This window comes from Pagrus major, chromosome 11 (assembly GCF_040436345.1).
Source record: "Pagrus major chromosome 11, Pma_NU_1.0".
Lineage (NCBI taxonomy): Eukaryota > Metazoa > Chordata > Actinopteri > Spariformes > Sparidae > Pagrus > Pagrus major.
This window is the reverse complement of record NC_133225.1, coordinates 26,877,781-26,904,606: the sequence shown is the minus strand read 5'-3', so window position 1 is coordinate 26,904,606 and position 26,826 is coordinate 26,877,781. Positions and strand designations below refer to the sequence as shown.

Sequence of the window (26,826 nt, the reverse complement as noted above, 5' to 3'; positions counted from 1 at the left end):
TAAATGTGTTTTAAAGGTGCAATATGTAAAATGGCCCAAATTTTAGTTTGAAACATTTCAAAAGTGAACGAACGTTAGTGTGAAGAAATAAAAAGTTTTGATGTCATAGATGTCTATGTATTGTGTTGCAGAGATTACTACAAAGGTTGCATGCTATCCAGCTAGCCCTATCCCACTCTGTCTTGTAGTACCACTTTGTACCTCAAGAGGCAATAGTCTGATAGTATGGTCCCCCTTAATTTCTGCTAGGTCGATATTTGCAAGTGGCGATTTTGCTGCATTTCACAAGCTCTCTTAGCTTTTTAAGTCTTTTGAATAAACAAAATTAACACAAAAAAGCCAGAAATGAAATATTCTAACCCCTATTGTGTTTATTAACTAAAAATAAAACTGTCTTACTAATTCTGTTATTCCTCTAATATTTAATCTGAACACAAAGAGAAATGTAAAAACACAATTTTGTGGTTTTACTAGGAGTTATGTGTTTTGACTAAGGATAATTCCTAAAATGTTGAACTATCCCTTTAAATAAACGTGCCCCTCAACCTCCTGACAGTTCAAAAGTAAATCACTTCAGATATCATGTCAGTAATGTTTTGCTCCACAAAATTATTTGCAATTGGCAAAAGTCCATCCAAAATTATTTTCCAGCCGCGTATGTGTGTATTGTGACAGTGTTTTAGATCCATGGGAAACCTCAGAGTATTTGCCTCCTTCTGCTGTTGGAGAGACAAGTAACCAAAAGAAGTAGCCATGCTCCCATCACTCACTTCACTGAATCAGTCATTCACAGCATTTTATCATCAATAAATAACTCCCACATTAAGTCTTAGACTGACAAAAAACAAGAGCATAGCCAAGAGAATTGGCAGCGTCTTCCGTGCGTCTTACTGGGCTGCTTCGACATTTGCTGGACAGCTTTAACTGCGCCCGCAGTAGAGAGACTTGTTTATAGCACAAGGCTGGAGGATGGCACTGCTCATCCTGCTTGAGAGTTTCTTGGAAGGAAAGAAAGTGTGATGGAAAAACAACTCCCATCATGTTTATCCTCTTCATTAAAGAAAGGAGAGAAAAACACACACAGCGAAGTTGAGGAGAGGCAGAGGGACAAGTCGGAACAGCCTCTCTGTGACAGAAGGCAGCTTGGTTTATGAAAAAATGTGCTCTTGGCACTTCTGTCATGAGACAGAAACTGCCTGTCATCTCAATCATCGGTTCATCAATCCATTTGTTTGACTAATTATAGCAAAGTGTCATGATCTCTGCCACTGATAGATTGATTTTAAAGAATGATTTATGCAGCATATCGGAGCCAATTTACCTGCTTAAGTGAACATTTTAAATGTAGCATTGAAGCATGTCGTTCTCCTTTCCACATTTGTCACTCTTCTCAATTTTTCCTCTTTTCCTGTCCATTCTCTCTTTTCTAGATGGGTGTGTCAGAGCTTGGCGCCCCTTGGGGGAGTTTGGTGGTGTTGCTCCAACGGTTAGCTGCCACATTAGCAACCAGCAGCAACCACAACAGCATGGAACTCGCTCTGTTAGCGGTCCGAAATCATGTGAATGATGCCATACTGCATGCTCAGCTGCACGGACCACGCATTACAGCCACAGTAAGCAGAGGGAATGATGGGATGGAGGGGAAGGTGTATCCAAGCGGTTTGCTTTATGCTGTCCATACTTTACATTTTGGATTCTGGATATTAATACCAGCCTACTTTGAAAGGTTTGAATACTGAAGAAAGGTTTTATCCCTAAAATGTGGCCCTCTAAAGTACAGGCACTAAAAATGGATCAGTAACAGATTGCTAAACCATCCTCACTCATATGCCCCAATAATAAAGTCATTTGAATTTTGGACACAGAGTGAGGAAGGCCGTGGGTTCTCTTTCAGCCTGGCAGTTGGATCTCCTCACAAAGGCCTTGTACCTAGAAGGGCTAAAAACAGCCTCATTCTTCAGAGGATCTGGGGTTCCCCTCAGTCTGTGTGTGTGTGTGTGTTTGTGCGAGTGTGTATGTGAGTGTGAATACAGAGCCAGTGCCAGACAAAGACTGTGGTTGGCGGGACAACCAATACCCAGAATGCAGCTTGGTTCTGAGTGATGAGAAAGTTTCTGTGGCTAATCTCTGGACAAACAGACGACACACAAATACATGCATGCACACACTGTTGGAGGAAGAACTAGAGAAAGCATCCAACTTTGAGAGAACATTGTGGACTTAGTAGAGTAGATTCCTGAGAGGTAAACAAACACACACAAGCATAATCACACTGCTAATTGTGGCTAATAAGAAAATACCACTTCATTAAATATTTGACCAAGCTTCTCATTCATTGGACACATCACCAAAGGCTAACCCCCTAACCCTTTGACAGTGTCGAAGTGCATCATGAATTTTAAGACAGCAGTAACCTCTGTAACAGCGTGAGAGCGATGTAGGGGGGACTGATTTTACCAGCCTCTGTAATACATTGTGTTGTGATCCATGGCACCATGCTGGAGTTTGAGGTAATTGTGCTGGGCTCCTTTGCTTTAAAGCACGGAACAAAATCAGTTTTGATTTTGCAAGTAGTGCATAACACAGGGTTTACTATTCTGACTGTGTGGCTTGGATTTAATGGAGCTAAGACTGAAATACAAATTGGATGTTATTATGTGAACGTATGCTTGCTTTTTGTCTCATAAATTTAATAATGGAAAGTGCAGGGTACATTTTATGAATGTTTGACAATCTGCCACACCAGCTCAAAACTCAAGAGCAACCCATTAACACCAGAGTGTGAAAATGAGTGCTGACGGAGGGGAAATCGGGAATAAACAAGAGCAGGTCAGCTTGCCCGTATGGAAGTATTTTTATTTATTTGCGTGTTTTTATTTCTGTGTTTTCCATTGTTGTGTTAACATAATTATGAAATATGTGCCTTTTATAAAGTGCTTAAATTCAATATAAAAAGGTTAATTTAATCCTTTTTTTCACCTAGTCTTTTAAAATGATAAAAATAGGTCAGGTCATCAGAAAGGATCCATATTGACTGATACGAAACGTCACTCTTGGGATACACTGTTCAGCCATCTCGCCCAGGCCTGCCCAGCCAGTAGGATATCTAGAAGGAACAAGTCAGTGAATCTAGTTGCCTTTGACCAGGAGTACCGTACTTATACTGCAGTGGGTGCTTCTGCTCTGTCCCAGGTTTACATGGGATGATTATGAAACTCAGCTTATCGGTGATCACTGATCTGTTACAAATCAATGTGCTTTATCCATTAGTCAATTGTCAACTGTTGATAGATCGATCCATCCATCGGTTTTATTCATTTATGTTAGAAAAAAAGTCAAAACTTTCTGATTCCAGCTTCTTCAATACAAATATTTTTTATTAAGACAGTAAACTGAGTATCTTTGGGTTGTTGATGAAATATATATATAATGACCTCATCTTGGGCTTTGGTAAACACTGATCAACAGTTTGACTCATTTACTGATATTTTACAGACCAAACAACTAATCCATTAATCGAAATAAAATAATCGACAGATTAATCGACAATGAAATGATTGGTAATTGCAGGCTACTGCGCAGGACACGCTGCCCAGCAACCTGTGTCAAGTTGTAAAACTCTAACACCACATATTGTAGCTGATAGGAGCTTGCAGAGAAGTTGAAATTACCAATAGATGAATAAAACATCTAGTACAAACTTGACTGAACCTACTGGAAGAAAAGACCAAGCCACTGACATTGACAATCCAAGGATCACCATGTCTTGTATAAAAAAAGTGCAACGATATCCACATTCATATGATTCATTAATTATAACTAATAATTAAATAACATCCTGTTTAAAATCTCTGGTGCCGATGAAGGGGTACTTGAGCTCATCTGATGGGCTGTGAGACTAAAAAGTTTGGAAGCTGCTGTTCTAGTTCGCTGAAAAGCAACCACGTGGTCATCATTAACCTTTGTCAAGCACAAACCTGCCAACTGTCTCTTCCTCAGGTAGAGAAGGTGTGTGGACCCCATGCAGCTGGTCCCGTGATGCCAAGTGCAAATCCCACCACCTCACACGTTACAACCTCTGCGAGCCCTGCTACATCAGTCACCTCAGAGAGGTCACCTGTGACATCGCCTCCCTCAGCGGGTCTCGCTGCTCATCAGCGTCTGCAGCAGCAACCCCGAAGGTGAGACCCATACTGGAATGACTTCCCTCAGAGGTTAGAATATCTGGGGCGGGAATTTTCCCTCTAGGAAAGAGACAGAGATTGTTTTTAAATTTGACCTTCAGTCACAGCAGAAGAAAATCAATTCAAAGATATATTTTCCTGTGTTATTTATCACAGCAGGTCATTCCTTCTTAAAGGTTCCAGAGGAGACAAAAGTCGCAGCCTGAAAAAACTGTCAAGGTAAATTTGTCAAAGTCAAATTACATGCATCTTATCACCTGTTTTTTTTTTTTTTTTTAACAATAGTCATTTAATCTGTTTTGTTAATGTCCAGATTTTTACCTCATTCTACAATCATTTAACACATCTGTGAGAATTATTCAGTTTATGTCCCCACTAGTGATAGTTATCAAAGGTCAAACCAGTCAGCGAACCTTTAATTTTCTGTAGGTATAGTGGCATTTGAATAAGACAATGTCTTCATTCTTTTATGAGTCATTCCTCCTGAAGGATATAGACATTTTCCAAAGGTGGGACTTTCATTATGCAGTCATTGTCAAAACTGCTATGAGCTTGTTTCTCTTCCCCCATGTTGTTTTCAGTAGGATTTCACAGGGAATTGGACATGACAAGTCTAAATTGGAACAAATAAAAGCATATGGTACACTGACTACCCAAGCATTCAACTGTGCACAACTCTCTCTCTTCCAGGGAGTTTGAGGGCTCTATCCAGCGGTACCAGTGGTTTTTCTCAGAGCTGCCGGAGATGCTTTGTGAAAGTGAGATGGAGATTGAGCAGCACACATGCTGGAGTGGCCAAGACGTCGTGGAGAGGTTTGTGTGTTTGCTATATTACTTTAAAGCAAAGGAAAGACCTGCTAAACACCAAGAATATACAACAGTCACTCTGACGCAGTATGTGATCCTGCTGCACTGATTGTGCATATTAAAGAGAAAAGTATATGGAAAGAGAGAGAGAGTTCTGAAAAATATTGGCTTTGGGCAGGATTTTTGCTAAAAAAAAAAATATTGTCAGCTGTCGGGCCTGGGTCAGGCTCGTGCTGAAATTTCAGGCCTGTATTCAGTAGTCCAAGTTGGTGCGTAGTTAATGACTGGATTACTGCTACAAGAGCCACAGTGACGTCAACCATTGGTTCCTGAAGAGCCAGAATGAAGATCAAAGTGGGTGGTGCTGGCCGTCGCCATCTTGGCAGTGACTGTCTCCGCCTAACTCCCGGCTAACCATAGATGGGCAAATAGATGGAGCCTGGCTGGAGCTGAAGCAAGTCTCGTTAGTTCAGTCCCACTCAGCTGCAAGCGACTAAGCTGGCTAAGGCTAAAATACTCACACCGTACAGTCATGAGTGGGGGAAGTAGCTATGGAGAACACAACTGGTTCTTGTACCAGGCTGTAGACGTGGCTATTATATTATATGGGCATTGACTCTCTTTTGGAGCCAGTCTCAAGTGGTCATTCATGATTCAGCCCCACAGGTTGCTGCTTGCTGCACTTCACGTGTGAATCATGTTTCTGTCACTCTAGGTAAGCCTGATATCAGTGTCAGTTCTGTAATAGCTAAATTCCTATCCTCAGATGAGATTTTTTCCTAAATGCAGTGAGTAGACATGTTTCTGTAACACCAAAACTCCTAAATGTCGCCCTAATCTGAGATAAGATGGATTTCAGAGGCCCCTTTATATCATTAAATGCCGGTGATGAGTGCTTCTATGATGATAATGATGATTTATAGAAGACAACAAACTGAGGCAAATGAGAAAGTGTGTGCCCGTGTGTGTGTGTGTGTGTGTGTGTGTGTGTGTGTGTGTCTGTGGCTCCTAAGAGTTGCCAGGGTTGGGGGGTGACAGGGTTGTGAAGGTTAGAGAGTTCGTTTCCAGAGTCTTTCTCATGGTGATTGCATTGGCAGCTTAAACTGGTAACAAGACAAATGGGCAAACACACACACACACACATGTACCAACACACACACATTCACAGGCGTGCACGCAAACGCCCTCCAACACACACATTCCTACACACGTACCATCTAACGCACAAACCAGCGCGCACCCTGCGATACACACAGAATATGGGATGATTGCGGTCATCTGACATCTTACTGCACACAGTCTTGTCTCAACACACACAAACGTACACCCACAAACACACACACAGACATGTTTATACTGCTTTACTTGCGAGGACACTCACAGACATAATGCATTACCAAGCCCCTTACCGTAACCGTAATCATCACAACTTAAATGCCTAACCACGACCCTTATCCTAACCCCGAACTGAACCCAACCTTAAACTCAAGTCTGGAGCCTCAAACAGCTCTTTGTAGCTCTGTCACAAAAGTGAGGGCTTGACAAAATGATGTCATTTTCCAAAAATGTCCTCACTCCCAAGGTCCAAAACTCAAATTGGTTCCCACAAAGATAGATGTACAAGTGTCCGTGTACACACACACACACACACACACACACACACACACACACACACACACACACACACACACATCTCAGAAGCAAACAGTAGCTGGAGATATTCTTCTTAATGGTCTGTCAACCATATGAAACAGGCTGTGAAGCCTTCCAAGGACAACAAGCCTTCCCACACAAATAAACAAACAAACACACACACACTTGCTTTGTCACTGTCAGTGCTACAGTGAAGGCCAGTGAACCTTGTGTTTAATTGCTCTGCCATTTCTTTGCCTCTGCCGATAGTAATATACACTAATGGTCCGGACCGGCTCCATATGAAAAGCGTGACAAGAAAGCTTTTGTTGTGATTTAATAATATAATCACATCGAATTGTGATTACCATAATTGACACACAGACGATAATGACTGCTTTTCCTAAATGTCCCTTAACTATAATGACTGTCTTGTTGTAAAATGTCCCTTAAGTCAAAGAATTAAGTCAAAGAATTTCTCCAAAATAAAGAAAAGCTGTAGTTTACCGAACAAAAAGTCTGTTTTGCCAGAGCTAAATAAAAGTAAGCACAATGTATAAAATGTCTTGTCTCGTGTAAGTGCAATGTTTTGTTTACATCCTGACTTGCATTTAACTTGCACCCTTACCTACAGTACATCCAGAAGTCCCTTTTTACTCTGTCATTTTGTCTGTGACCTACATTGCAGTGAGGTTTCTGCTCGTAAACTCGTAGAATTTGAAGTGTGTTTTTATGGTGAAGTTTTACTTCAAGGAACAGAAGAGATGTTATACTCAGCCTGTGTTGGAGTTTAGCCAGTCTGTGCCTCTCTGACCTCTTTACATCTTCTTCTCTCTTGCATCTATCCATCCATCCACCCATCCATTCATTAATTCAGCCATCCATTCATCTCTCCACCCTTCTATTCAAACCTCCATTCATCTCCTCCGCCCTCTGACCCACTTCACTTACAAACGTCTGTGTTGGTGAGAGAAAGAGAGATAGGCGGCTAAACACATGCCTAAGGGCATCTTAAACAGCATCCTCAGGGAATGTTTATCGTCAGAATGCCCTCAGTAAAAACAAAGTGAAATAAGTGAAATAGCTTTTACATTTTACATGAAAACAAGCAGGAGAAATGTGCACAAACTAAACTGCTGCTTCCCAAGGAATAAAAAAGAAGGAAGATACAATTCTACAATCGTTTTATATTATTCAACAACTTGAGGTAATAAGCTCAGAATACAACTACCAGCGGGTTACTTTGAATTACTTGAACAATGTGGAGACCCATGAGTAAACACTGCTATCAGCTGCCAACCCACACTAGGCCATACATACACTGAGGCGATGGCAGGACCCAATTGGCAGCAGCTACAGTCGCTCCTGGCCAATCTAGTACAGACAAAGCAGAGAACAGTCTTCACCATTGTGTGTGGTGTTCCATCATATTATGGACACAATAGCTCTCAAAAACTGTCATTCAAACTCATTATATCTGTTCTAGATAATTTAAGAAGAAATTTCAATCATTCAATGACATTTAAAGTCACAGCTGTACTGAGCAGCTTCCTATCTGTCCTGTCTCACTTAATGTCACAGCCCCCATCTGTAGCTAATTTACAGCAGCCATTTCTCCCTCGCTGAATGTCTCTGATTTAAATCAAAAAAGCGCAAATGGTACAAATGAAATCCAGTGTGTGATATGCAGTGGAGTCTCAATGCCTTTGATTGACTGGCCTCTGAAAAAGACAGCACAGTTATGATGGTATGAGGATGAACTGATATTGGGTAACTGTGCATGAATATTCAGAACAGTTACTGTTAAACAGTTTAAAGATGTGTTTTGCTGCCAGTGGTCGAATGTAACTGTACTCATGTACTTTACTTAAGTACTTCACTTGAGTATTTCCATTTTGTACAGCACAGTTATGATGGTATGAGGATGAACTGATATTGGGTAACTGTGCATGAATATTCAGAACAGTTACTGTTAAACAGTTTAAAGATGTGTTTTGCTGCCAGTGGTCGAATGTAACTGTACTCATGTACTTTACTTAAGTACTTCACTTGAGTATTTCCATTTTGTACTACCTTATACTTTTGCTCAACTACTGTACTGTATATATTGCAAGATGTTTTATGGCTGTAATTGAACAGGACAACCTTTTGTTGCTCCTAACTGTCTCTGTCATCTCTTGTAAACTTCAATATGACTGATCTCACTTGCTTGACTGCTTTTCAACATGTTGTGAGCCACAAGTTTCATTGTTCAGTTGTCAGACAACAGAAAACAGATGTTTTAAAAGAAATACAACCCCAAATCACTGACATGCAGATTTGCACGTCCTCCGCAATTATTACATTTATTTTTCATTATGCTGATAAACTGAAGGATGAAATGTTCCTTTATTTGTTAGGTAATTTTTCCAACTTTTTTAAGCTAAATAAACTATTTAAAAAATATCTTAGATTAGCTAGAAAATGCATTGTCACACCACTGAACAGACTGTTCTGAGCTGAGCTCATGAAAAGTTTTTAAAGATATGTGGGCAGGACAGAGATGCTACAAATTCATGATGATCTGGTGCATTGCTGTAGGGTCGCAACTTGTGGATCGTTGACCCAACCAGCCTTCATGTGGTTTGCTAAGGCCAGGTGAACCCAGGTGTGAATGGTTGTTAAGATGTCCATTTTACTGCATAATGAGTGCTTTGATACTTTTTACATATTTTTACTTCAATAAGGTTTTGAATGCAGGACTCTTACCAAATTAAAGGATCTGAATACTTCTTCCACCACTATCTGCATCTATTCAGACCGACTAAACTGTACTGTTTATGTAGTCAGTTGGAGCTGTAATAGCTGATAATCTCCAGAAGAGGGAAGCATCTCATCAGCACCACTAAGTAACAAGTCATTTACCCTGCCTCCACCACTGAAGACCTGCCACACCCGATGTTAGGATGCATTCTGTGTATTTCTAATGCATTCATATCTGTTTTACATCAGCCATAAATGCATCACAGAGTCAGGGAAATGATGTTAAAGCACTGAGAAACAATTGTCTGGAGGGGGTGGTGAGGAATGTGAAGGATAGAGAAAGTGAAGATTAGTGCAATTATTCCAAACCCATCCAAACCGCAGCATATCGCTTCCACATCTTCCACATACAAGAAGTACAGGTATAAGCCTCAGGTGTCAATACAGTATGCTATTGTGTGTGTGTGATAGAGCTGTGTAAAAGACTCCACAGGAATGCAGGTAGATTTACAATTGAGGTTTTGACTCTTATAATTACACACCTCCTTCAGATCAGATCACTATCTTAATTTCAATTTCACTGTGCATGTCTCTGTGTGTGTGTGTGTGTGTGTGTCTGTGTGTGTGTGTGTGTGTGTGTGCGTGTGTGTTTCCGTGCCCGCCACAGATGCTTTAAATGTCGTTTGCTTCAGGGATGAGACAGGAGAATGGATCTGTGTGTGTTACCGTTAACAGCAATGCTGTAACCGAGGGCAACAGCAGAGCAGTTTTGTCATTATGGTGCTGGTGATTTATGTGGGTCGTTCTCTAGATCTTATTAAGTGTCACTCACAGTCACACCTTTTCTGTGTCATCTGCAGCACACTTTCTGCAGTATTATCATCTGTTGTCAGACAGACAGAGGGAATCTCGATAGCCAATAGCTCATTCACAGCACTGACAGTTTCCAATACATTTCAGCAGGTATTGGACGTGAGAAAATGCTTTAGCTGTGCAGATGCTGTCAGTGCCTTCTTCTCCATATGAATATAAAGCACAATTCATAAACTGATGAAGAAGATTTCTGTAACTTAGGTAACCATTGCACAGAGAACTCAAGTTTATCAGCCCCGCCATTTTTCATTTCTTAGAAACCAAACTGATGAAAGAGGCAACATTTCCAATGTCTGTGAGTCCAATCAATGACAGTGACCATTGACTGCTTTTCTGTGGAACTTGAATTTATTTTGTTAATGTGACTTGATCTTAGTCAACCATTTTGATTGAACTTAACACTACTGGAAGGGAGTCAGATAAAAAAAAGCCACCACCTTTTCATCTCCAGCCTCAGTGAATGTGAAGACGTTAAGCATTAAGTGAGAATGATATCTAATCAGCTTTCAACAGATAGTTAGTTGCTGCTGGCAACGTGTTGTATGAACGCCTCCTTCTGCAAATAACAAATAGACGCACACAGCCAACTCTTTTTTGCTACTATTTTGTTCAAGGCCATAGATTTTAGACAGCTGATGGGTGAAACAGTATGGAGCCTTTCGTTCTCCCGCTATTGCACCAATCATTACAGATATTATTCCATTAATAATTTATTTCGATTACATCTTGCATAATCATAGTCATGAAAATTGTCTAACGTGGTCCCTTTTCATTTGCCGTGGAGATTGCAGTGACCCTGATGACTATCATCCAATTCCCAAGTTGTTCTGCCTGTCACTTATCCTGGAATTGCTAATCAATAGCTGCTGAAGGCATTCCTCACGGAGCGCTCCACATCCATCTGCTTTTAGAGCCACACCTTTGATTTTATTTTGGCTGCAAATAGTTTAGACCAGTGGTTCCCAACCTTGGGGTCCCCCTCCAAGGGGTCCCATAATAAATGTGATGGGTCAAAAGATAATTAAAGGGATACGGATTAAAAATGTATATTTCTGTTACATGAAAGATCTTTCAAGCATCAAAGTTCATTATTGACCCTGGAAACATTAGTTTGACAACATAAAATTTACGCAGGGCCCACTTTTTTCGTGCTTATCACATGACTTAAGTGTGTAACTTTCTCAAAGTTGTTTATTGTTTCTGAGACTCTTGTAAAGTACATTATCTGTTCATCTCTTCTGCATATCTTATTGCTACAGATGAAATCTGTGAAGGAAAAGTCCCTCATTTGGTTAAACGGATCACAGCCCTTATCTCACATTGAAGCCGTAACCTGTGACTGGGGGTTGACATTTTGAGGGTCCAACAGCCAAGAAGGTTGGAAACGACTGATTAAGACAATGAGAATCCTGCCTTGTATATTTACAGATTTATCCTCTTTTGGAGTCAGAATGGATACCCCCAAATAATTTCAGAGATATATCAGAGATATTTATGGCATTGATGTCGCTGTGCCAGTGTAGGGACAGCCCAATCCAAAACTTTACATTTTTATGCAGATGATAAACCATTATACTGTGTTGCTGATTCTATTCAAGTTTCTACAGAGAAACTGCAACTCCTCTTTCATCAACTGCAAGATACAAATTACACATACCAATACCGATGGCAATACAACTATACACAGTACTCACAGCCAGAGATTTGGTGTATATTACAGTAAGTTGCATATCTCCACTGGTTTTAGGATTGAGAAGGTCACAGAAGATAAATACCTTGTTGTCTGTCACAATAAGAAATGTACCTTATATCAAATAGGAAACTTTTGTAAAATCTTGCTTTCTGCACAATAACAATTTCCCTTTAAGTTGTTGGAAAAGTACTGATGAAGATGTTTTCTTTCAGTTCCTAATTATCGGGATGAAATCAACACGCTCCAGCTGCCATTTTTGGCCCCTAGACTGAGTTTACCATTAAGATCTTGTATTAAATACATAAGGTAATTACAAACCCCCAATTGCATGTTTCATGATTCAATCAGTTGGTCTTCCTCTACTGAGTGATACAATAGCCTTTGGTCTTTATTTATCAACAAATGTAATTTTAAATGCTCTTGAAGGAATGATCTGCACTTCATCTGCTTGATCTGCCGCTTGAAAACACTTCATACACCTCTGTAACTTCAAAACCATACATAATAACGGTCTCATACCTGCTTGTAATGCTTAAACTAATTATGTTAATTATTTTCCAAAGTCTCTCTTCTGTTTGTGTCTGTCAATTTGTGTTAGTTGGTTTATTTCTTAGTGTAATTGTTAACAGGGTGTTGTGGTAAAAGAGCAACTACTATATGCTCAGCCAACCTTCAATCTCCTTCCACTCTTAACTTCAGTGTTACTAATGAGAACTTGCATTCATAGCTTTAATGAAGATTAAGGAAAACTTGAATATGCCAGGATCTGGGTTAGGGTTAGTCTTGCATGTGCAGCAGATTCATTGGATGTGTGGTGTTGACACTGATCCGTAAAATCTTTGCTGGAGTCAGAGGAATCTTGGGATTTCCCCCTGGGCCACAGTCTGTGGTTTTTAATTGCGCTTTTTTCATCCTCCCTCGTCACCCTGCTCCTTTCTTGTCCTTCTTCTCATATTCTGCTTTCTATTGCCATGGATTATATAAATAATTTTGGGGGAAGTTGCTTAACCTTTTCTAATCCCTTTTGGGATTTAAGAATCATATGTTTTGTGCAGGTCGGTACATTTAGCATCACTTCCTGTTTATATCTACCATACTGTCACATCCCAGATATATAGTAAAAGCAGGTTTACAATCTTACAGAGATTAGGTGGGACGCACCTTATCATCACTAGCTGTTGACTGTTGCATCTTTATAATTAGTGTAAGCAGTCTCCATGGTGATAGTGTTTGAACTGTTCATTATGTTGATGCAGCAGTACAAAAGAGCTCCATGAGATATGGTCTGTGTCATGAAGTAAGCCAGCTAACTTTAGACTGAACCCAGGGTTTCAGGATTTATCAGGCTTGCTCACGTTATTTTGTGCAGTAGTTTGCTTCCTGTGGAGTATGTCAAGATCAAAGGAAAAATGTGTAAATGGCCCAACCACTAACAACCTGCACAAAAATGTAACTACACTCTCATATTGAATAAAGAAACAGGAGGGAGCTTCCTACCATGGGTCATATCACAAAGTAAATGAAAGAATGTAAACAGTTGCTTTGGGATATATAATTACAGCACAGTACAGCTTGATCGTGTATGGTACATCTGTCTAGCATTTAATATCAGGAGCTAAAGTATAAATCAAAAGCGATGCGGCAGATACAGTGCAGGACAACCATGTGCCAACCATAAATCCAGCCATAAAAGTAGCTCCAACTAATTTATGTACACAGTGTTGTAGTCACACAAACCCTGATCAGTTGCTCTTTTCCTGTAGCCATTATGTTAATCGTTGAGTAGTTTTTCTACAGTAATCCTCTCTGCATTGGCAGCAGAAACTCTATAACTGTAATAAAGCATCTCATCATGAAACATAAGAGCAAAACTAGAAGTTATTATTTTTCCGCTTGTCCACTCAAGGCTGCTGAATATGTTGAAAGTGTCAGCAGTATAATGTCTTATATATTACATTTTTTCTGTTTCTGTTGATCATATTTATTATGTGCTGGATTCTTTCTCCCCAAAGCATCATATTATTTTTGCCTCTCTAATGACCTAATTTTCCCATGAGGGTCGGTAGCCTCATCATCTCTCAAATTAAACATGCAGCTCTTGATCTGCTGATGTTGTGTGCGATTGGCTGCTTATTTAATGTGAACTTGCCCAAAGCTGGAATGGAAAACGTATCTCAGAGATGGTTCATAAGCACTTCTGTGAAACTGGTTATCATGGATTGCCAATGTCAAGCTTAATGAAGCCAAAACACGAAAAGCTTTGTGACTCAGGCCTCAGGATATTTGACTTGACTTTTATATATATGACCTTTAATCCGGAAAATGTATGCATGAAAACACAATAAAACAGAAAAGATTTGAGAGACTTCATGCGTCACATTAAAGTTTCTGATGGGATCTGATTCCAGACCAGCAGGGTTAGCACGGCTCCAGAGGCTGGGGTCTTCACTACCGCACCATCTCTCGGCAGCGGCCAAGTTGTATTTTTTTAGATTCAGCTGACATCCACTGTGCGTCTGCTTTCTGGTTCCCACAATCCTCTTCCCTTGTTGCCATAGCCAGCCTGTGTTTGTGTTTTTGAGGGTGTGGACTCAGCGGTTACTGAGTTGGTGTCTGATTGTATTAGATAGGAAATCTGGTTTGGAACTTGGACACTTGGAAAAATATGACTCATGAAGTGTTGTTTCTTCTTCTCTTTTAGTTTTCTCTCACTTCATCTCTCTTTTGATCCACCCACTCCAACCCCTCAGCCAAATGATGATGTGATACTTGCTTATAGCCCACTACAGAAAGAAGCATCAAGATGATCAAGGATCAGACTCAGTGAAGACTTTAATATGTCACATTCAGTCACTCTACCCAATTTGATATTAAAACAGGTTCAATCTGAGGTTCTTATAAGCACAAATCTGCAGAAAAAGTGTCCAGAAGAGCGGCAGGCCAGTCACAAAGATTTTCTAAACATACTACAAGGAACATTTAACTGGTTTTGAATAGGTCACAATTTAATACTGATGCCTCTACATAACCTACATAAGCAAAGGAGACCATCAGCGGGAAGATTATAGTTATTCCTAATGCCTGCGCAGGGTTGGATTCTGACTTATCCAGATCGGAAAGGTCATAAAATTGAACTATCTTTCATGGCAGAGTGCTGAGGATAATTTGAGGAGTCTCACAGCCTAAAGAAAGAAGCTGCTTTTTAGTCTGGTGGTACGGTACAGCACTGACACAAAGTTTACTTTGTTTTACCATCGTCACATACAGCTGTTAATCTTACATAGCCACAAATAGATACACTTCATTGCTATGCATCCTGCAAACAGCTTTGTTTAAAAACAAAAAAAGTATTTAAATATGTTGCGTATTTCTTTCATTTGCTTCCAAAACAAATGCATGCGTTAACCAGATCAAGATCTTTAGACAGAAGGCGGTGGATGCACTACCGCTTTTGTCCACAGGGGCAACTAGAGTCAGCGAAAATAAAGTGCCTTGTAGCAGCTTTAAATTTTCACTATTCAAATCCATCACTAAAATAAGGTATACATACTGAACTCCTTAAAAACTACTGCCGTAGAAATGATAAATAGTCAATGTCAAGAAGTAAGTTTTCTCACAGTAGTGGATTGAACTACAGCAGTGCTTTTTGTTTTATGATCCAGTTGTATGCTTTGCATGTTAAAGCTCGATTTACAAAAATCACCAGGAACTACATGCAGTGTGATTAATGCAGTGCAGTAAAATATGCAGTTTTTACCCTCTGAGATGGAGTAAAAGTATGAATGGATATCCATCTTTAAAATGTATTTTAGGTTTTTAGTTCGTTACGGTATTTTCCACCTCATCACAAAACCTGTTCTAGATAAAGTCTCTATGACTTGAACAAGGTTGTTAAGATTAAGATCAGTCTGCTAAAAGATGAACTCATGACACATAGTTGAATGTCTCAAGTGATGCTTAAGACTGTTTCTTTGTTTTTTGCCAGGAGTAAACACATTTTACAGCGTGTGTGTGTGTGTGTGGGAGGTGGAAGTGTGTGTGATGTTATATGTGTGTCCATGCACATGAAGTGAATCACGACACCCTGGCTAAACACACTAGTACAGTTCTGGTGAGAAAACTGGGGCAGGAGAGCAGCAGCACACACACACACACACAGAACTGGGCCAGATTGTGCTATAAGTCTCTCCCTTCTTCTGTCTTTCTATAGTTATGCAGGTCGTGTGGTTGGCAGCACTTTAAAAGCCCAGAGGGAGAACCCAGAGATGACTGTCCGTAATACAGATCCTGTCCTGAAGGGGGCGAAACTGAGGCTGGAAAAGCTAACACAGGTACGTACACATCAAATGTTGACACACGCCATTCTCACAATTTCATATCCCCCAACCTTAGGACAACAAACTCCCACATAATGTTCACCTCACTTGCAATTAGGAATGAATTTAAATAAGTTATTAAAATTCAGTCTTGATTGCAAGTGAGGTGAACAGTGTGCAGGAGCTGTTATCTTGATTTCGCTGGCCCGTCAATCCACAGATGAGCAAAAGTTTCACTCTGTGAATATTCTCAAACCTTGGAATTATTTTGCTCGCTTTCAGTCGGCGATTACAAAGTTCATTTTCACAGGAATGATATTTAGCATAGCAATACTGATTTGACTGTCCATTTCTCATCAAGACTTTTATCCAGAGGGAGCCGTCTCGATTGTCTTGATTGTATATCATTGACATAGATGTTCGCGCCCCAAATGAAGATTCATTATTATTTCAGTTAGCTCATGACCTTCCATCTAGTGCCGGAGACCTTTTCTATTTCTGTCTTCTATCTTTCGTGCGGCATCATCATCAGGACAAAAGGTCAACTTGAACTTTGTAACCTTCCTCATAAACTTACAGGCATCCCAGCATGTATGTATCTTACATGAACACTGACATATTCAGTTGTCTTGTTCACATAATCCTCTTCTCAGAGCCCACGTTCTTAAATTATCGTTTATTAAAAGGAGCAGTTCCCTCCAACATGTGTAAACAGCAGAATATAGTTGCTTGTTTGTTTTTTCAACGAGGAGTGCGCAGTTAGTTCTGTTTTGCTGCATTACACTTGCATTGTTTAGGCTGTTACATATTTTCTCATTTGACCAGTTTATTCATTTATCCCACCATGCAGACTAATACCCTTCGCTGTACAAATGCATTTTGGAGAACTTCAGTATTGATATAGATAAAGCAGCAAGACAATCTGTGGGGGATTTCATAACTCTTCCTGAGAGCATTAATATCTTCTGTGGTCACCTTGGCTGTGACACCATGATGTATACAGGTGGTTAGGATTCTGCAGGAAATGTTCTACCTGCCCTTAATTGATGGAATTATTCATATCCATACTTAAATAATGATGCTATTGTTAGTCTGATCTTTTGCTGTTATTATTATAGTGAAATATTAAGTTCAGTGTGGCGAAGGTGTTATACACAGTTGCTAAAGCTAGCTGCAGGGGCCTGTGTTGTGTGTGTGTGTGCGTGTCCTCTTCTACATCTGGCTCTCAATCATCTTTTATCACCTTGTGTCTGAAGCACTGCTTAATCCAATAAAATTAATTGTCAGCACTCTACAGAGATGTCGTTAATAACAGGCAATAATAAATCAATTAATTCAACGATTAAACCAGATCTATGCAGCACTTTCAAAGCTCTGGCCCACATGGTAATATGGTGAAATGATTTGCATGGATGATTCATAGAACCATGTAAATATGGTCACATAAAATGAAACGTCAAGGTTATTCATGATGATGATTCAGTGTTTGCCCCAAAGACCATGTGGCTGTATTTAGGACAGTGTGACAGGTTGATGAACAGACAAACAGGAAGCCACTCAAGTGGAAGAGAGAAATATATAGTTTGTCAGCCATTAAAGGATAGGACTGACAATATTCCCATGAAAACACCAAAACCATTGTTTCAACTCCAACTTTCTGACATTCCAAGTACTGACTTATTTAAACTTACTACAAGGAAATATTAACAGGGTATGAAACAATCTCAATTTAATAGTAATACCTGTATACAACCTACATGAGCAAACAAGACTATCAGCAAGAAGACTGGCTATTTCTGCAAACTTAATATAGTTATAGTTAATATTAATAATAAAATATGTATGAATTCTACATTAAAATGTCTAAAAATGACTACACCTTTGTTATATGTTTTGTTGAGTTGTGTATTTTTTATTATCACAAATGTTTCCAACAACCAGATAAACCCACAAGTTTACTCAAGTACACAGTGTGTTTCATTTGGTCTTCTGAGACGGGAAGTCAGTGAACGAGACGAAACTTAAAGTTAATACAACTTTAAAACATTACCTCGTCTGTGAACATTTGTCTGAGATATGTCAGATAGATTTTTATCAGCCATGGTGGTTGTTTAATGGTGTATTCACCACCAGTGATGCAAGTTTGACCGCATGATCATTCATGTTTATTTGAGCAACTGTTTATTCGCCTCAAACAGGAAGATCCCCTTACTATGTGTTAACTTCACACCTTCAGGTCAACACTCTTCAATCCTCAAAGTTTAAAAAGTTATATCTGAACTTCCATCCTGTCAGTAAATAACTCCAGTCAGAAGATGATGTGACTCTGGGTGTTTATTCCTCCAGAAGATCTTGCCCTGCACCTGACTCTCTCCTCCAGCCACAGCTGCAGCCTCAATGTCCTACGCCTCTGCATAGACCTTCAGTCTCCTTGCAGAAGATATTACATAATATCCATTCAATGCCTATCAGTGGGTGGGATTACAACTTGTTCAGGTTGGATAAGTCATAAACTTATGACTTTTTAATAAGGCAGAGTGGGGAGGATACATTGAGGAGTTTCACAGCCTGAGAGGAGAAGCTGCTCTTTAGTCTGGTGTTACGCTATGGCACTAAAACAAAGTTTACTTTGTTTCACAACATCACATTATTGTCATTAATCTTACATAGCCACATATAGATACATATAGATACATAGATATCTATGTTTAGAAAAGAAAAACAGTATATCTTTGAATTACCTTTAAAACAAATGCACACGCTAGCTAGATCAAGATCTTAAGATACAAGGGGATGGTGCTCATACCGTTTCTGTCCACAGGCGCCATCAGAATCTACACAAACTGGTCCAACCCAGAGTGAATTGTGTATTTGTTGGGGACTAATGTAAACACAGTTACTCTCTGCAATAAAGCACAAACAAGATGTTGAACTATAAATCAAATCCTACATCAGAAGGACTGAGTGCAGAATTAAAAGGTCAAGAATGGAAATTGTAGTTTGTCAAGAAAACCTGATAAATTCTGTAAACCTAAGTGCTGTTGGTGGTTATGGAATATTCATGTAAAATCATGGGATGGGACGAGCTAAGGTTTATTTTTCCCTTTTTGCTGTTGAAGCTTTTTCTGTTCTCAGTCTAATTTTGGTAGTGAGACCATTAATCACGTTGGAGGAGATGCCAAGTCAGCATCCCCCCACGCCATATACACAAACACACACCACATGCTCACCATGTCATCATTTACTTTTGAGGTCTACTTTCTCATCCTATTAATTCCATGTTACATGTCCTGTTAGTCTATGATTTAGGGAACAATGTATCTACGACTCGTCTGTCATGCACACCCAAACATGAGGATAAGAGAAGTTAGATCCATGTAATGTGTGCACGACAGATGGATGGTGGTAAATGCTAACAAGCCACAACATGAACCAAAGGGAAGAGTCAGATATAGCACAGCTCATCTGCATTGCAAACAATTTCCACTTCACTTGATATATTGAGAGAATGTGAGTCTGTGCACACAAACAAACCCTGTGTGTAGGTAGATACTGTGAGCTGTTATTGTCCTTTGAACAAGTGTATAGTCATCTTTGGAAATCCAGAGCCGGGCTGTGCTCCTTTCATGCTAGCTGTCTGAGTGGTTGCTCTGTGGGGGGAGACATTTATCTGAAGCACACACATTAATGCATGCAATGTATTAAAAATTATTCATGCTTGTCATGCTTGCCATTTGCACACTTGCACAGCTCGGATGATAGGAGGAACCAGGACAAAGAAGCCTCCTTGGAATTTTAATTATTTCATCATCTGTCTTCCTTCAGTCCCTGTTTATCTTCCAATGTCCCAATTTTGTTTTCCGTGGTCATTAGACCTTTGCAGCAGTGAAGTGTTTCTCATACACTTTGCCCTCTAATGGCATTCTATTAGTGTAGCCACTCACTTGTCCTCGCAATTACAGTTTGTACTTACATGCTCAGCCAATCAGGGTGAGCCTAATCATCCCTGTGAGGGATGTCCATGTATGGGAAGAGGCAGTGGTCCATCCACACTCATCCACTTTTCTTTCTTAAGTGACAGCAGATAGCAACACTGCCAAGGATGGCTTCATTAGAAGAAACTCTTTTCTTCTTACTCAGTCTTGGTCTCACACAGTATCCCCAGGATTGGCGTTTATATCTGGCGATTATGCAGAATGCAATTTACCTCAAGAACACAGAAAGTGGGGGGTGACCAGGAGTTTGTGTTCCACCACAGAAAAAGTTTGCTGAGTTAAGTTTTAATTTGTCTAAAGGAATAGTTGACATCTCTTACCTGTCTGCTATATACTGCCTACCATCCATCATCTTTGTTTACCGTTAGAAAGTATCTGAACCAAACAATGGTACCTTGCCGACTTAAATGTTAAAAGTTGTATAATGTCGTTAATAATGTCTCATCTGTCTTGTTTTTTTATAATATGCAAACAAAGACAAAAGAAGACCAAAAGTCCATACCTCAGCCACACACTGTCATCTTTTCCCCTGTCATTAATTAGATAGTATAGACCACGCTGGAGCTGCTACCATTGAATAAATTCATTGGTTTCACTTGGGAGTTTCAGTGCCACACGACCTGAATCCATTTTAGATTCCAGCCTTTCCACATGACTAAGAAAACACAGTCCTGTTGGAAACATTGCTGTAATGCATTTCGTCCTCTCTCAGCTCATTTGCAGTCCGATGACATGATGGTGAACCACACAAAGTCTAGTCTGTCTCCATGTCCCTTCGGACATGCTGTCATAAAGTAACCTTGGTTCCCCTTGATTCCACGGCTGCCCCGCACCTACTACTCTGTAGAGAGAAGGCCAGATGTCCCTCCTTCTGTATCCAACCTGCATCCATCCAACAGGGACACTAATCCAAAGATTGTTAGACCACATCATCAGTTACTATTTTAAAATTGTTAACTACCAATTAGTGATAGACCCCAAAATATGAAGAAACAATGCAGGTTTTAATATCATGAGCATACAATTATAGCCCTGTTTGTAAAGCACATGTTTCTCCATGTTAAAGCCAAACACAGACATCTATAGTGCAGAATTTTTTAGTCCGACTGCTGCACATGTTCAGGGTCACAAATAAACGTACACCAGAGTTGTGTTTGCCTACTTAGTCAGTATGTGTGTCTCACATTGTGTACCATAATATAGTAACAGCTTATATCTTCTCACAGAAGCCATATTTAAATACAGGAAAGCAGAATGGATTTTGGCTGTCTAGCAACAAGCACCTTAAGCAGGAAAACATTGTTATGACTTCTGTTAGCCTGCAGGACAATACAGTTCTAGAAAATATGTGTAATTTGTAATAAAATCGTAAACAGTTGACTCTCAGTTTGGCCTTTGTAGTTTTTAATTTGCCAGATTTCAGCAGTTTAGGCTGATATAAATCATTACGATAGATGTTATAATGTTGGTGATATCAGCTTTGCTGCATATATAGAAATGTTATCTTGGGGGGGAAATAAAATAAAACAAGATGTCAGCGCAATATATCTTTTCCTTTATAAAACTGGTGGGTGTTTGCCTTATCTCTCTTTTCAGCTGGAATTCATATATTACCTACCTTGACTCTGTAGAACAAACATTCATCATACTGTGAGCCAATTATATGTTCCTGTCGCCGTATACGTGTGAAAGCCTAATAACTAAATATATTTGTCTCAAAGTTTCTCACTTTGACAAAAAGTTTTATGTTTTTCTTTGTGAGTTAATCAAATTTTACAGTGGATGTGGATGTTTAGAATGATCAATAGTAAATCTTTAGGAGAGCATCACAATTATGTAACATGCCGCAGCATCCATGCTGTGAGTTAACACATCAGTAGATAATATGGATTCACACAGAGACAGCATGACCTCAATTACCCTTTAGTGTGCTCTATGACCGGTGTGTTTGTGTTTGTGCATTCCTGTTCTTCAGTGTTTTTGTACATGTTTGTGCAGATGTTTTTGGTGCCTTTAGAAGAAAATATATTCCAGAAAACATCCTTATCCTTTTATCTTTTGTATTGTTCTATCTCTGACCTTTGACCTCATACTATTAGTTGTTTTTTAATGTTGTGATTTGTCAGTTAGGGTGCATTTTCTCCTTTACACTCCCGGTAACTCATTCTCAAGTCAGCTTAACACCTTAAATGTAAAAAAAACAGGAGTGACTACAGCCATGCTAGCAGCTTTGTGAGACAGAGCTTCCAGGCATAGCATTTACATCAGCAAGCTAACATGCTGACAATGACATGCTGATGTTTCACATGTAATATTTACCATGTTCATCATCTCAGTTATGTCTTTTGGACGGATTCATATTTTGACCTGATGGTGGGACACATTCTGTTCCCAGCGTTAGCTGCCAGATCATCCGTGGGAAACAAGCACTTCGGTCTATGGAAACAAGACCAAAAGCCACCTGATCAGTTTATACTGTTGTGATGGAGGGAGGAGAGGGGTGGAGGGAACAGGGTTGTAGACGCATTCTTGAATATGACAAGACAGGAGACATGGGAGCAAGTCCAACGAAGCAACTACACTTGAGAAAGAAAACACAGCAAAGCAACTCGACAGAAAAAAAAGCCACAGTCGCAGCATTAAACTGATGTAGTTTGGTGTAAAAAAGCCGCTGTAATGACATATCTTCTTTTCAGTGCTGCCAGATGTCTGTTTAAAAAGTGCTTAACATTCATCCTGTGGGGACCAGGAATGTCTCTACAACCTTCCATAGCAATCCATCAAGTAGTTGCTGGGGTATTTCAGTTTGGACAAAAGTGGTGAACCAACTGACCAACTTCACCATAAATAAAAAAGAAAACTATGCCAGTTTTTGTGTGTTTTGGAAGTTTACGTGTCATGTGTTTCAACATTTGTATGGTTTTTATTCAGGAGCTGTTGGTGGAGCTCGGCTGGGCGAAGAAAACCAGAGTCAAGCTGGAGGAAGAGGAGGGAGGGAGCGCACAGACAGAGAGAGGCAGCGGAGACGACTGTGATGATGAAGACGGCTGTGAAGCATCTGGTGATGAGAACGGTGAGTCATACACGCACACACACAAACACACACATGCAGACAAGCATGCAAGCAAAAATAGAGGAACAAACATTAGCAAACAGACACCCACACGTTCACACACACACAAACGGATGCGTACTTGCAAGCTCGTCTTGTGGTTGTGCAAATATCAGGGTTCTGATTTATACATAACTCATCAGCATATATATCTAGTATATCTATATGTCTATACACACACCAGTCATAAATAAAAGACAGCTCTCTCACACACACACAGTTCATTGGCATGGTGGAGGTTTTAATGCTGCAGCCTCCACATATCTTGTGCCAGCAGGGAAATGCCCAGAGGGAGGGATAGTACTGAGAGATGGATTCAACTGTCCTCTTTCCCTCTTTCGCTCTCTACCTCTCTCTCTTCTCCCCATCTCTCTTTCTGCTGGCCTCAGCAGTTTATTTCCTCCTCAGCTGGGATAAAGGATGCACTAACAACCAGGTCACCCCAAAAACAGAAATGAAAAAATAAACTGTAATTATTCATTTATCTCTTGACTTATTCATCGTGCTTACGCTTATACATAATACATGGGTGTCACGGGGAGATCTGAGGACCTCTGGGAGCCCAGAGGCAATCCCAGAGTGAATATAGTTGAAACTTGCTGCTAGTTTAATTGTTGGGCATTTGCAGTGAAACAATCTGTGCATTGGAGAGGCTGTTTAAATTTAAAGACTCTTCATGAAGCAACAAAGTGAATGAAGGTTAAAAGCTTAACAATGAATTAGCTTCACTAAGACACTGCAGGTCTGAGTTGATTGGCAGAAATTATCACACAGGTAAATTCTGATTGATGTGATGTAGCCAGTAGCTGTTCTCTATTTGGCTGATTTTCCATTGTTGTTAGTTGTTTTATTCATTTGAAAATATGTTTTTACATAGATAATGCACATACATGTATTAAATGTGTATGTATTTCTTAAGAGTGACAACAGCCAATGTATTGAGTTCACTAAAAATGTTTAGAAATCAGCATTTAGAAATCCCACCATGCATCTTGCACCGCTGACCCCACACATCGCTGATGGTTGCCATCAGAAAAGTGCAAAGAGTATTGTCACGGTGATGTCACAGTCAACAAAAGAATAATTTTCAGGGGGTGTTAACCTTGCAAGGCACTTGGATTTGCAAGATCATGTGATCTCCCAAATCCATCTTGCCAGGCCTCAAGCGATACGCTGAACAAACAGGAATTGAACCAATCAGCGTCCTTTGAGGATCTACTAGCCTTAGAGATGGCAGTTTCGGTCATTGTTTGAAACTGATGACCAGCGAGAGAAGTGACTTTTTTTTTTTTAAAGCAAAAATGGCGGCTCCTCAAGGGTTTAGTATATATCCTGCATTTGCATCAGTTATATCAGAACTGAAGAGTCTGTTTCATTGAAAGAAGAGCAGAAAACGGCACTGAAGGCTTTTATGGAAAAAGTGTTTTCACTCTCAACTGACTTTGCTAAGAGTTTGATGTACTGTACCACTGGTGGTAGCACTCTTCTACTTTTGATCTGATTGGTTGAAATTAGCTTGTGATGGACAGATGGTTTGTCCAATCACCTGCCAAGTATTTTTTGGAAGCGCTGTCCTTCTCAAAATAGTTCCCACGGACGACTTCTCAGATGGTTCCATGTAACAAACCCTCTGGTTCACCATGTTCTCACTCCCAACTTGTCACGTGAGGCAGCTTAGTCAGTGGCCATCAGCTTCAAAATATGATGCCCTCAGCAGCCTTGTAGTGCCAGTTTTGCACATGAAGGACCCAGTGGTCAAGTAAGGCACAAAAAGTACTTACAATGTCTTGTTAGACTTTCAAAATAAAGATTACTGACAACATTTCAACATTATGACTTACTATGACTTTTGGACTGTTTGGCAGTTTGGTTAGGTTTCGGCACAAAACCAAAAACTTCAAATTTCAAATTAGTGCGAATTACACATGTAAACACTAAAGGGCCACATCGATCAGCATCAATCCACTGTGGCAGTTTGTTTATGAATGGCTCCATTGTTTATAGTAAGAAGCTAATTAAGGTTTTAATTAGTTTTATCAGTCTCAGCAGTGTTTACACAGATTATTTTACCTATTGTAGCAACCATCTTTCAAACTAGCTTGAGCTCCCTCACAATAAGAGCAACCAGATGAAGTATTTTATCAAATATCAATGTCATCTCCAACCAAAGGCCCTAAGGACAAACAGTCCTGCTCACATACTGCAGCTACTCTGTACGCTGTGGAAAGCTTTACTGTCCATGTCTATCTTTAGCTGGAAAAACACATACGTTGATTAACTGGTCAACATACGAGAAGACCCCGGCCACCTTTATGGTGATGGAACTTTCCATGACACCAGTGGTCTGTGAATGGTTTCTGTGGTCATGTTGCTGACGACAAGGGCCAATTAGTTTCAGGTCAAACCAGTAATGTCATGACAGTGTTTGTAGGTTGTTTGTTTTTCTGTAGTTTCTCATGTGTAGAATGGAAATTGTTTTGGAATATAATAGAATAGAGCAGGATATGAGTTGTAATTGCTGGAGGCTTTCTTGCTTCGTATGATTGATTGCCACATTTTTACTAAACTAGTGCTCATTCTTCTGCATCAGCACTTTGTTACCCATGACCCATGAGGTCGTATGTGATGTCATCGAGTGGTGGGAACGCCCCAGAGGGCAGGCTGTAATAGGGTCAAAGATCACTCTCACATTAACTACCCCTGTACTGTCCTCGTCATTACTATAGTCATGAGTTTGTGCCCCTACAATGATGTAAAGCACGAGTGTTGTTTGTCATTCATGATTCTGAGCTTTAGGTCAGTGGTTCCCAGCCCCCGAGCCATGGACAATATCAACTATATGATTAGATGAAAAAAAGCCAAATAATACTTTCAGAACTTCATAGGTCATTTGTGAAGTAACTAATTGCATTTGCCCTTGTTGAGCCTACATTAAGATACTAGCTAAAAAAAAAAAAAAAATAGATCATCTGTGCTCAGTTCTCCATGTAGTTTGTGGAGTTCTGCCTACCAGACCAGAACCCAATAATGAAATAATAAGTCATAAAATGAAGTTTTTATGACAGACTGCTGAGGATGAATTAAGGAGTCTCACGGACTGAGGAAATAAACTGCTCTGTAGTCTGTTGGTACAGCAGCAGATTCTTCTGTGTTGCCAGATGGCAGCAGAGCAACTATCTTATAACATTTTATGCTGGCCTTGCTGCTGAGCTATCTCTTGCTGTTGGCTTATTATTATAAAGATATAACATTACGGGGCAATGCTGATAACTATAGCTTCCTCAACAAAATTAGGATTACATGTAACCTCACTATGCATCCTGGAAACTGTATTTAAAATAAGTTTAATCTTTCACTTGCCTCCAAAACAAATACATGCCACACCAGATCAAGATCTTGACAACACAAGATGGTGGTGCTCATACCACTTTTGTCCACAGGGGCCGCCAGAATCAACATCAAAAGAGAGTTC

At 39.9% G+C, this 26,826-nt stretch overlaps 1 pseudogene; it reads left to right on the top strand.

The window, feature by feature from the left end:
- Positions 1-26,826, top strand: part of LOC141004298 (glypican-5-like) — a 53,091-nt pseudogene that overhangs the window by 10,376 nt on the left and 15,889 nt on the right.